Source organism: Salvia miltiorrhiza, chromosome 7, assembly GCF_028751815.1.
Source record: "Salvia miltiorrhiza cultivar Shanhuang (shh) chromosome 7, IMPLAD_Smil_shh, whole genome shotgun sequence".
Taxonomy (NCBI): Eukaryota; Viridiplantae; Streptophyta; class Magnoliopsida; order Lamiales; family Lamiaceae; genus Salvia; species Salvia miltiorrhiza.
The window spans coordinates 38,797,248-38,811,185 of record NC_080393.1 but is presented as its reverse complement, the minus strand read 5'-3'; positions in this window follow the sequence as shown (position 1 = coordinate 38,811,185).

Here is a 13,938-nt window from a genome sequence, read left to right as displayed (position 1 = left end):
CACTGAATCTCCCGTATATGATTTCTTTTCTTCATTCCCTCGGCAACTTTATGAAAGAAGCCGGTATTCCGATCTCCTTCCGCCATCCAATCAGCTCTGGACCTCTGCTTCCACATCACTTCCTCCTGTTTCATAAGTTCATCCAGCTCGTTCTCAAGCCTCTTCTGCTGTTCTTTGTTTGCCATATCGAGATTATTGGCACTTTGACGTTTAGCAAGATCTTTTCTAATGTCCGCACATCTACTCTTAACGTGCCCGAACTCCTCACGTTCCTAAATCTTAAGAGCTCGGCCCATATCCTCCAATTTTTTGTTCACCTCCCCTGCTGTCCTTACCACACCACCTGCCTCCCACAACCTCTTACATGTGGCTTTGCAAGTTTCATGTCACAGCCACATGGCCTCAAATCTAAAAGGTCGGGGACGATTTGGTCGCTCTTCTCCTTTCTGATCAAGAGAAAGAATACTCGGGCAATGGTCACTAGATTTACGTAGAAAATGCACAACCTCATAAGCCAGAAAAAGCTGAACCCAACTCTCGCTGCCCAAAACTCGGTCTAAACATTCCATGATATTAGCCTTACCGACCTGATTATTATTCCACGTAAAAGGATCACCAACAAAACCCAAATCATTCAGCCCGTAATCCTCCACCACATTCCTAAAGTTCAACAGCCATGAATCCGACTTGATAAGGCCATCTTGCTTCTCAAAGTGGTACATAGTTTTGTTGAAATCACCCCCACGTATCCATCTCTCCGACACCAACGGGAGTATAGAGCGCATAAGATTCGAAGTGAGATGGTGTTCTTCAGTGATACTCCTCCCAACAAACCACAAAAATCCCATGGCTCATGAAACCCATCATCCACCGCGGCCAAAATGTGGTATAGAGAGGAAGATTTGACCGTAAGTTGTATATCATCAGCCCATAGTATACACAAACCACCTTTACGACCTCCCGTTGCACAATCACAATCAATAGCAAAGAAATTCTCGAAACCCAGTTGAGAAAGAATAGGATTCCACTCCACAGTCAGCAGTTTGGTTTCCATTAAGAAAACTACATCAGATCGCATCTGTTTGGTACTCCACAAAATTATCCTCTGTATCAATATCTTCCACCACTCCAATTTTCTTAGCAATACATCGGAGAACAGTGGGTCGAGTACACTTCATCGGGATATCATACGCACATACCCAAAAGCTTCCTTTGTCAATTTTGATATTAGATGGCTGTGCGGATCCGTTAAGTTCCGAGATTGCAAAAAGGTGCCCATCAAAATGCCACGGTTGGCACTTCAAAACCCATTGCCGAGCCTCAGGCGTCTAAAAAGAGAAAAGAAATACTCCCTCCGTCCGCCAAGATTATGTAAAAATTACTATATTTGGCGTCCGCCAAGATTATGTCACTTTCCTTTTATGGCAATGGTCCCACCATCCTCTTTAATATTTTATCCTTACTAACACTCTTTATTTACAAAAAACCCACTCAAAATTCAATCTCAACCACACATCTCATAAAGTGGTGGGACCCTTTCTCCACTACATCAAAATCATCACCAATTTTATTAAATCCCGTGCCCAAGCAATTTTACATAATTTTGGCGGACGGAGGGAGTAAGTTTTTCCTCCACTCACGTGCAGTGAAATTATTCTGGGTCTTCTAAGACTTCCTCATTATCTCCAACAGGTGAAACCTATTTGGAGACTTCATACAAATCAGTCAACCCACCAAGCAAAAGGACTGCACATTAGATTGTGACCCATCTTCCTCAACGTCCCCAGATATGTCCACAACAACACTTTCACGGTCAGTTCGCTTCTCATTACCAGGCGCAAACCCATAACCCCGCGATGAATCACCACGCTCCATGACCTGCGAAACACCAAAGGAGAAAAAAAAGAAAAAAACAACGCTCAAAACAAAACACACAGAGAAAGTAAACACGAAGAAGAAAAGAGGGACAAAAAAGAAAGACGAAGGGAGCAATAGCGCACGACAGAGACTGACGCCGACCAAAATAAGGAAAAACCCTAGACAGAGACTCACGAAGAGGACAAAACCCTAGAGAAACCTAGAGGACCAAACCCTAGACGCCTAGGGAACTTTCTTGGTAATTAATTAGGTGTTTTAGGTCGAATTCTAAACGGGTCATTTTAACCTGTAATGATGTTGGATGAGGTGTCGTTTTTTATTCTTTTACATCATATTCGAAATTACTCCCTCCATCCACAAAAAATGTGTGTTTATTACTATTTTCGTCTGCCCACAAAGATTGTGTGTTTTCATCTTTTAAAAACTTCATTTATACTTTAAAATCAATTCACACTCAATATTTATAAAATATTCACCCTTTACTCTTATAATTTGGTGGATCCAATACTACCCTTTAACACTAAAATCATCTTTCAATTTTTTTATTAAAATCCGTGCCCTCCACTTCACCACGCACTCTTTGTGGACGGAGGGAGTAGATTGTTTGCATGATAATGATGTTTCTTGTCATATTGAATATCAGTTGTACACCAAATTAGTTGTATAACATTTACATCTGATCATATTTGACACAAATTAAAGTTTTAAGATATTTTTGTTAATGATCGTGAACTTGCAACATACAATTAATCATAACTGAATATAAATTTTTGTATGCATAGTCTTATGGTTGGAAAGAGATTGCTCATATCTTTTGTTTATGATTATAGCAAAGCAAGCAAACTTTGTATCCTCTCAAGTTTTATTTTAAATTAAATTAAATTAAAAGAATTATTTATTTCTCACGTAATATCACATTTAAATAGGTATGTCACAAGGATAAATATACTATAACTGAGTATATGAACACTTTGTCCAAAAACAAGAAAGAAGGTTGTCGTTAATACAAATAGAGCAATTACTTCAATAAGAGCAAAGACCAAAATAGCGTATCTAATAGGGATCTTTTTCTTTTTTGACTATGTGAAATCCACACTTTGACTCCTAAGATTCTGTAACGAATAAATACTTCCGCAAGAGCATAAACGACTTTCTGGTTAAATACATTTAAATAATTATGTCGTCCACATCACTTTGAAATATTATAATTTTCATCACTACAAGAAAATGCGGCTCTAACGACCGAAATTTCGGTCGTTAAAACCCAAAAATCGGTCGTTAATATTTTTAACGACCGATTTAACGACCGAAATTTTCGGTCGTTGTTTGCATCGTCGCCCGAGTTTTAACGACCGTTTTTTCGGTCGTTAAATTTAACGACCGATTTTTTATTTTTAACGACCGAAATTTCGGTCGTTAAAAAGAGAAAAAAAAATAAAAAAAATAAAAAAAATTATTTTTTTTTATTTTTTTTAAATAACGACCGAAATTTTATTTTTAACGACCGAAAATTCGGTCGTTAAAAATTAATAAAAAAAATATTTTTTTTTCGAAAAAAATATATATATATTTTTTTATATATCTTTGTATCCCACAAGTATTTTTAGTGTATTTCTAATGTATTTTGACCTTAATTGCATACCATTTGACGAACTTCCCAGTAGGTCACCCATCTCACTTGTGCTCTAAGTCAAGCACGCTTAACCTTGAAGTTCCTTTCGAGTAGTCACCAGTACAGAACACTCGTATTATTGATATATATAGTACCTATTAATTCATTTAAACTCTAATTCAATATAAAATATCATTAATCATTCATAACCTTATAATATGTCGAGATAATAACTAAGATTTGTGGTGTCGGCGAAACATTGACGATAAATATACGATCGAATTTAAAATAATAAAAAATTAATATTTTCGTAATTTAAAAAAGAAAAGAAAATATGAGTATGAAAAATAACAATCAAATATACAACAAAATCAATATTAAATCAAAAAATCAATATTATAAAATTAATATTTGAAAAATAATTTTATTATTTTAAAATAATAAAAATATTAATATTTTGAAAATAATGAATCTAATAATTTAGAAAATCTAATAAGTCTAATAATTTATTATAATAAGTCTAATAATTTATTATAATAAGTCTAATAATTTATTATAATAAATCTAATAATTTATTATTATTTGCAAATAATATCACATTTTTATTAATAATCAATATTATCTATTTTTATAGAATAATATTATGAAAATAACAATCATTTTTAAAATATTCTCTATAATTTGAAAATAATAATTAAATAGAAAATTAATAAAAAATAAATATATATATATATATATATATATATATATTTATATATAATCAAAAAATAAAAATAAATCAAAATAAATAAAAATAAAAACGAAATTTAAAATTTTTAAAATTGAAAAAATAAAATTAACGACCGAAAAATTCGGTCTTTAAAAAAATTAAAAAAAATATTTTTTTTATTTAAAAAATATTAAAAAAATAAAAAAAATAAAAAAAAATATTAACGACCGAATAATTCGGTCGTTAAAAAAAATTAATTTTTTTTAAAAAAATATTTTTTTTTTAAAAAATAATTTTTTAATAAAAAAAATAAAAAAATATATATTAACGACCGAATTTTCGGTCGTTAAAATTAAAAAAATAATTAAATATAAAAAAATAATTTTTACGACCGAAAATTCGATCGTTAAGAAAAATTAAATATTAAAATATTAAAAAAAATAATTAGCTACCGAATTTTTCGGTCGTTAAAAAATAAAAATAAATAAAAAATAAAATCGGTCGTTAAACGGTCGTAAATCGGTCGTTAAGGCCGAAAAATAAACGACCGAAAATTTCGGTCGTTAATTTCGGTTGTTAAACGCGTGTTTTCTTGTAGTGCATCTCTTAGAGCATCTCTAGTGGGGAGGCGCTATAAGGTGATGAGTTTCAAATTAAATGATCGATCGTGGACGGTGTGTGACTAGTGTAGGTTTCACCTGTTCGTTCATAGCATTGAAGGAACTTAGTTATCACAATTATAGGCAGAGCTGGAGCTACGATGGTCGGGGCCAGGGCTGAGCAGGTGGCCAAGCTGGACTTGAATGCCCTGATGGGCATGATAAGTGACGATGAACTCGTTGCCCTGTTGGGCATCGACCCGGCTGCATCTCCTTCTCCTGAGTGGTGGTACCCTGTTCTGGACCAGGCCGTAGAGCAATTATCTTTCGGCATCGGCAGCGAGCCCCTCCCCATGGACCGTCTATATTCCTCTCCCTTCCTCCGCATCCTTCAGGAGTTTGTGGATAAATTGAAGGGTCCTGGCTCAGACTCGACTGTCGGGTCTCGTCCATTTGAAGAGTACGACATGGATTCTCCTCGTCCTTCCTCTGCTCAGGAAGATCTGTCCTCGATGCCTCGGGAGGTCCAACTCCAAAAACTCTTGGAGTTTTATCAGGATGAGTTTTCCATTTCCCAGCAGATTGTCCAATACCTAGTCCGTACGCCTGCTTCATACACGGACGTGGACGATTTTGAGGATCTGGAAGTCTTGAGGAACAACTCTAATGATCCTCCTGCCGGCTCGACCAATCCTGATGCTGCTACCTCCTCTGCTTCTCCTCAGCCTTAAATCATGTTCTTATGTTTGTATCGTCTTGTAATATTTTTGTTAAAAACCTATTTATATATGTTGTTCTGTATATCCGCCTTCCGTTTTTTGGAATATGCTTTGGCTTTCTATTTTTCTTCTCTGATTTTTTGTCTCTTTTTTTTATGTGATGATTTTTTGTAACACCCCGTACTTTTCCTTATTAGAAATAGTGCCAAGATACTATTTAGAGTACTGAGATATTGAGATGATAGATTTTTGATTATCTTAGATGAGACAGAGTTTCTTTATAGATAGAGATATGAGTTGTTAGAACCAATGACGGAGTTAGAAAGTGAATAGCTTTGACAAAACGAGTTGAGTTAGAGATGCTGATTGAATTGAGAAGAGATTATATTATTTTTTCGAGACCGGATATAGAACTACCGGTGAGACTGACTGACCTATTATGTTAATAGGAACAACGAGTTAGAAATGGAGTTGAGAAAAAGAGCAAGAACCCCTATAGAGAAGAGTCGATGTGAGAGATGATTTGTTTGTCGTTGAATGTGGTTTGTCTTGATGTGATGTTATCTGAGACTATTTGTTTAACTGATTACGTGACTATTTGTTACGTGCGTATTTATGAGTGAGTTATTATGATTTTTTTTAGAATGATAGCACGTGAGTTTTATTTTGAGTTTTCAAAACAAACGCGATTTATTTTTATCGAGAAATCGAAAAGTGCCGATTTATAAATTTTTCCAACAATATGTTTTCAAATTATTTTTCCTGAGATGATGTTATTAATATATTGAGTGAGTGCACTAATACTAGTGCTATATTTATTTTAATTTTGGTCACAAGAGTTTTGTGCTATAACATGTCATTAATTAGTGACTAATTTTTTCCATGACTTAAGTTCCTACACCATATATAATTTTCCAATGAGATTAATTATCCTTTTAAAGACATGTGCTTATTACAAGTGGCAAGTAGATTAGAGTGTAGAGATTGTGTAGAGATTTTGGGGAGACCAAGCATTAATGAGTGAATAGTGTTTTGTCTCTAATTACTCTTCCTTAACAAGACAAAGACTTATCTTACTTCTCCCTCACACCATCATTTCCGTCCCCCTCACTCTCTCTCTCTCTCTCGATTTCTTCCTCCATTACCACCATTGAAGAGACCTCCAAAGCTTCCTAGAATCATACCGAGAGCAAAATCCTTCACTAAATCAAGACCTAAACACTTTCTACTTCCTAAATTCAAGAGATCCTTAGAGTTTAGTCTTGGAGTTAGAAAGAGAAACTTTTGTTCTTAGTGTTATCTTGGGTAAGTGATCTTTAATTGCATAGATCTAGCTTCCATGATGTTCTATGTGTGCTTATTTGGATGTTTGAAGCAAGAAAACACCCCCCCTCACCCCTTTTGTGAGATTTTCGAAAATAGGGAGTTTTTCCCCTTCAAAAATCTTTCTTGTTCTTTTCTTAAATTAGGATGAGAAATATGTTTAATGAGGTGTTTTGAGATGATTGATGTGTGTATTGCAAAGCATGGTCTTGTGATGCAAATTTTTGCATAGTTTAGTTTGACCTAAAATTGGGAGATCTTTGAGTTTATGGTTTGAACAATAAATTGATGATGAGCATGAGATTATGATGTGTTTTTGATGATGATTGATGGTCTATATTGAGCCTAAATTGTTAATTGATGGTTTGTATGTGTTTAAGTGGCTTGTATTGATAGATCTAAGGTTGGATTGATGTTTCTTTTCTGCTCTGCCGAGCTGTTTCTGTTCTGCTCTGGCGAGCTGTTTCTGTTCTGCTCGGGCGAGCTGAGACATTCTACTCTGCTCTGCCGAGACATTCTACTCTGCTCTATCGAGTCATTCTGCTTTGCTCTGCCGAGTCATTCTGCTCTGCTCTGCCGAGTCATTCTGCTCTGCTCTGCCGAGTTTTTCTGCTCTGCTCTATCGAGAGCTTTTCTGCTCTGCTCTGTTGAGCTATTCTTCTCTGCTCTGCCAAGCTATTCTGCTCTGGCGTCCGAGCTGATTCTGCTCAGTCTGTTAAACTCACACTACTCTGGCTACCGAGTATACTCTGCTCTGGTCACCGAGCCGAGTCTAATGAGTCAAATGTTTTTGTATTGATGTTCTCGAGCGTTATAAGAGTTTAATATGAGTTTTGAAGAGTTTTCATTAAAGAAGTATGGAGTTTGAGCATGATATTAGAGTTTAATGATGTTTGGTTTGGTCAAGCATTGACTATATAAATTTTTGATTGAGTTTAGTTTGCATAAGAAGGGAGAGTCTATGCAAATGTATTGAGTTATGTGATGCATGAGGCCATTTGTGAGTAATTGAGTATCTTTGGGCGTGTTTGCTTGTTTGTTGAATGTGGACTCGTTTTACAACTCTTTTGTACCTACTGTTTCGTGAAGTTTTTGTTACCCAAACACCATGAAAATTTTATGAGAAGTATATATGAGAGTCTTGAGCATACTGGTAAAATTTCAAGCCTTTTCGGCAATGTTTACTATTTTTCAAAAATTGAAACTTTCAATTGCTGAAAACTGTCAAATATGGTAGACTGTAGGAAAACAGCCATATCTCCTAAACTACTTGGAGTTTTTCATCCTAATTTTTTTTAATGAAACTAGACTCAAAGAGGTTTCTAATGGTATAAGTTTCGAATCCAATAGAGTTCTGTACCGAGTATAGTGAGGTCTTTAATTTGTGAAATATGCAGAATGATGTTTATTTGTGACACGTCTACGTGTGAACTTGTATGCTTATTGTGCTTATGCATGTCTATGTGCTTGATTGCTATGAGTTTAATCCGAGTTGAGTGTTAAGTCGAGAGTAGGACTTGTAAATCCTTAGGAGTTAAGTATACCTAGAGATTGAGATTTATTTGGGTAAATAGAAGATGAGTGAATAGGTATAGCTTGAGACGAGATTGGATTTTAGTAAATGAGTTTCTAATTGAGGTTTATTTTATCACATGAACCTTCGATGATATATGAAGGCCCGAGCGAGACGAAGAAGTAAGTCGCCGGTTTTCTTTCCAAGCTTGAGCGAAGGACTTCAGGTGGGCAATATTTTGAGTATTCTTATATCATATGAGCTTTCTAAAATGATTTGATGATGTTATGAGTTTATCAAATGTATTGAGATAAATGATGTTTGAAAACTGTTTGACTTGCCAATTTTTGATGTTGAGCCTGTATGTTACCCTCTACTGATGAGATGAGACGAATTCGGTCCTGCCACAAGCGGGATTTTGTGCGCAGAGGTGACTGTGAGCCGTCTTCGGGTCGGCCGGTCACAGTACTTGAGAGGGAGGCCTACTTCTCAGTACCTTTGATGATGATGAGTTGTAGATGTGGTGCATACATGTTGAGATCTTTGACTGCAGTCATTTCTTTATGATGTCATGATTATTAAAACTATTTACACAGGTTCATTTACGCTAAATTTATTCCTGTGTATTGCTGAGATGTGGCAAGTTTCAAACTTATAGCACTAAGAGTAGCTTTTCTTGTTTTTCGGTGTTTGCCCGCTGAGTATTATATACTCACGCCCTGCATATATTTCTAAATGTGCAGGTTAAGCGATGGAGCGAGATTGGTCTGGTGCTAGCGGGGGATTGTTTTGACAGATGTATCTTCCTTACTGTTATTCCATTGTTGATAGAGTCCTAACGATGATACACTTTGCTTTCCTTTTGAATGTTGATAAAACCTTAATGATGAGATACTTTGTTTTCTTTTTAATCAAACAATTTACTCGCGATTATATGTCTTCATACATATAATCGATTTACCTTTTGCTGCGATACACTGAATATTATGCTTCCTTATGAATTTTGAGCTATACCTGGTTTGTTTTTGCTCATGAGAATCCTGATATTTATGGAGATATGACGATGTTGACGTTTATACCCTTGAGTTGATCTATGATGCCTTGCCTTAGCATGCTTTGATGTGAGCTTCCGCATGATGTTCAAATCTAGTTCTTCTTGTCTTTTTATTCTTTTATTATAGTCGTATCGATACTCGGACTCCGCTATTACTAGCGTTGAGATCGGGCTGCGACATTTTCGGCCTATCTTTTCTGCTCTGCGTTTTCTTTTATTTGGGAATAATTGGGTTTTCAGGGTGTACACCCTAGTTTCCCCCTAGTGTTGTGCGCGTACTTGTAGAAGTCAAGCACAATTAGCTATGTGTTCTATTATGTGGTTTACCGTATAATGTTTGTTGTTCTGATTATTGTAGTGGTTGATGCTCTCTGTTCTGATCATTTCTATGGCTTTAGCTCATTATTTTCTTGTTGTTATCCTTAATTTTAGGGTGTACACCCTAGTCTTCCCCTAGTGTTGTGCGCGTACTTGTAGAAGTCAAGCACAAGCACAATTAGTTATGACCTTAATTTTTGTTCTCCGCTCTGATTAGTGTTGTGACCTGAATTATTGTTCTCTGCTCTGGTCAGTGTTATGGCCATAGCTATTCTTCTCTGGTCTGGTCATTATTATGACCTTAGCTATTGTTCTCTGCTCCGGTCATTGCTATGACCTTAGCTATTATTCTCTGGTCTGGTCATTACTTATGACTTTAGCTATTGTTCTCTGCTCTAATCATTACTTATGACTTTAGCTATTGTTCTTTGTGTATCCGTGAATTTTTCTTTAGGAAGTAAGACTTTTCTTAGAAATTGACCATAATGATTTTGTGCTCTGTGAGTGGCGTGTGTAAGAATAACTTAAAAAATAAGCAAGGCATCCATGTTGCCCTTAAACCTAGAATCTTTATTGATTATAGATGTCTTGGTCCCAAACCTCATTAAAACCCAGTGGGAAAAAGAGTGTTTGGTCTACTTAGATGAGTGCGACAATTCAAGCATAAAATTTCTTCAATGTGTTGATATTCCAGGGTCGGGTGAGCGGCCATCCATCTGCATCGGAGAGCTGGTATGCTCCTCCACCTAGCACCCCTGTCACGACAAATGGTTCTTCCCAAGTGGCTTCAAATTTTCCTGTATTTTTTAGGGCATCTGCTTATTTCAGAACCAAGTCCCCTTTTTTGAACCTCCTCGTGGTGACCTTCTTATCAAAACCTGCCTTGATGATGCTCTTGTATTTAGCAGCTCTGAGCACGGCCATATATCTCTTTGTAAATCAATAAAATCCAAGTCCAAACATCAGAGCTCATCGTTCTGAATGGGGTTATAATGGAGGACCCTATGAGATGCCAGTCTGACCTCTGTTGGGATGACCGCATTTGATCCATACACCAAAGTGAAGGGTGCTTCTCCAGTGGCTATTTTTGGGCTGGTTCTGAGTGCCCAGAGAACACCATCGAGTTCGTCTGCCCATTTTCCCTTGCTCTTTTCAAAATTTTTCTTCAGCCCTTCACATATGACCCTGTTGGCAAGCTCTACTTGTCCGTTTGCCTGGCGGTGAGCAACATAGACAAATCTTTGTATAATATCCATGCGGTGGCAGAAATCCTTGTCGCAGCCCGCCTTAACTAAGGATAGTTAAGTCGAGTGATCTACGACTAGGGATGGGGTTAAAGAATAAGGGGAAGAAATGGGCGTCTTTTGGAACCCTAAAACTTGCTCAACTTAAGAAAACTCGTCGTAATTACTCATTAATACTCTTTTAAACAGTCTATGAAAGACAGCATAAAACTTAATTAATATCATTAATCAAGTTGTACATAATATGAAACCATTCTCTTAAGACTCAAAGTATGACATAACATACTATAACATCAACAACATCTTGCAGCGGAAAGTAGCTAGACATATGTATGAAGACATATTCTAGTCAGGTTAACTTCATTTATTAACAACCCTGAAGACTCCGCTCATTGCAGTACCATCACCACATCGGCTCAACCTACACATTTAGAAAACATATGCAGGGCTGAGTACAAAAGCACTCAGTGAACACATGCCAAACATCTCATGCATATAAAGCTCTAAATATTGTCATTGCCGTTCTCATGCAAAACATAAGGGATTTATCTAAAAAGCCTTATGTTCGCTAAACTCATTTTCATTTCTCAAAGTTGTCTGTGCAGACTTTTCTCATCAAGTAAGTATCGTATCAATTAACTCATGTACTGAGAGAGAGGCCTCCCTCTGCAGCACTGTAATCGGCCAACCTGAAAGCTGACTCACGATTACTGTGTACACTAATTCTACCTCGCGTAGAACCGATATCATTTCTCATACAGATAGATAACTGTTGGGAACCTTGTGGAATATCCTAATGCTTGTTTTGATGATACCAAAATCCATAGGTCTTAATTGTAATAGACTAGAGCTGTTTGAACTCAAGCTGTTTGAATTCAACGACATAAGCTGAAACTCTGCCAAAATAGTTTCTCAGCCAAAAGCTTAACCTCACAAAGCTTGAATCGAAGAAGAGATTTCCAAAGCCAAAAATCAGTCACTGCTGATTACATACATTCTCTTAGACCTTAGGCAAACCTCTGTTTACCTAGAAGCCAAGGTCAAACTTGCTCCAAAGAACTTGTTCTTTGAAGTATAGTTGGCAAGTGTTCAAACCTCCTTTCGAAAGAAAGAGTAGAGTGTTTGAGTGATTCGGAGTTCAGGAAGGTACTCTGACTCTGAGAGATCTTAGCACGGGTTGTGCTAAGAGTGAGAAATCCGACACGAGTGAAGTATGGGTACTGAAGAGTGGAATCTTCAGTGATACGGTTGTGTGCACCCGTCAAGCACACGGTTCGGTTTGCAGTGCACCAGTTAAGCACTTGCGGAGTGGATTGTTGGTTTGATCAACCGACCGTGGATGTAGGAAGTGTTTTCCGAACCACGTAAAAGTCTCTGTGTTATTTACAGCTTTCAGTTTTACATTCTTACTTATGTTGTTTCAATTGATAAACTGAATACTGAATAACTGCAAAGAGAAACCTAAGACTAACAACGTGCTCATCTCTGTTATTTACGAAACAAAGTTATTTCCGCTGCGTATGATATCAGTCTGACTGATCTATCCTCTGATAGTCAGGAAGAGTGTTATCATCTCTGTTTTAGCAAACTCGACTGAAGCCCTTACGTGCATCAGTTAAGTTCCAGTAACTTAACTGATAACTCCTTACTGAAGAGTTGTCGGTATCAGTCATCAACCCTGTCTGGTCAAAACTCTTTTCAGTTAACCGGTGTCATAGTTTGCATGTAAAGTTTCGTTTTGATCTCTATCTTGAGATCCCTCTGTTTTAGAGGAGAAAAATAGCCCATAGGTGTATTCCCCCCCCCATACACCTATTCGAGACCCTCTGGACCTAACAATAACATACCAAAACATCAAAAATTTGGTAATACAATAACTTCTAAATATATTTTCAATTCAAGCTTTGAAAGGAAAATAAAACATCAATGCATTTAAAATCCGTTCAATAATACATCAATACATAAAACGCATAAACATCTTGATTTTAGGGTAGAAAAGTCCACCTCGTTGCGTCTCGTATAAACGAGGAATATCACTCTCTCCCCACGTCTTTACTTCCCAAAAGGATCGATGAGAAGAAAGATCATTACAAAGGAAACTCATTTATTAACCCATACTCAAATAAGGAATTAAAACTTAACATCTTTAACTCTACTGCTCTGCCAGCGCTGACTTGGCAGCCAGAGCTGACCACAGCTCGACAGAGCTGAAGAAAACTCGATAGGGCTGAAAACTCATACCACTCGGCAGAGCTGACCCGGCAAAGCTGACTCGGCAGAGCTGACCCGGCAAAGCTGACTCGGCAGAGCTGACCACTCGCAGAGCTGAGTCGGCAGAGCTGACCACTCGCAGAGCTGAGTCGGCAGAGCTGAACTCAGAAGCCAGAGCTGACAACCCGACAGAGCTGAACTCAGCAGCTAGAGCTGACCAACCCGACAGAGCTGAACTCAACTGCCAGAGCTGACCAATCCGACAGAGCTGAACTCAACAGCCAGAGCTGACTAACCCGACAGAGCTGAACTTAACAGCACTTCAACTGCCAGAGCTGACAAGCTCGGCAGAGCTGAAATCCACACGTCAGAGCTGACCAACCCGACAGAGCTGAATTCCGTCACCAGAGCTGACTAGCTCGGCAGAGCTGGAATCCACACGCCAAGAGCTGACCAACTCGTCAGAACTGGACTCCGCCGCCAGAGCTGACTAGCTCGGCAGAGCTGGAATTCACACACCAACTCAAAAAGCTCAACACTCACCACTCATGCTCATCAACAAAACGGTTCTCATGCTTCTCTTTTCTAGCATTCCTCAAAACTTAAAACTTAATCTATCATGCTCAACTTCCATCTTAGAACACAACAACATACAAACATTCTTCATGCAACGCTCATAACTCACGACACAAAACAGCCATGCACATACATAACTCACGACTATCATGCTTGGAAAAAAATACAAATTTAACATACAA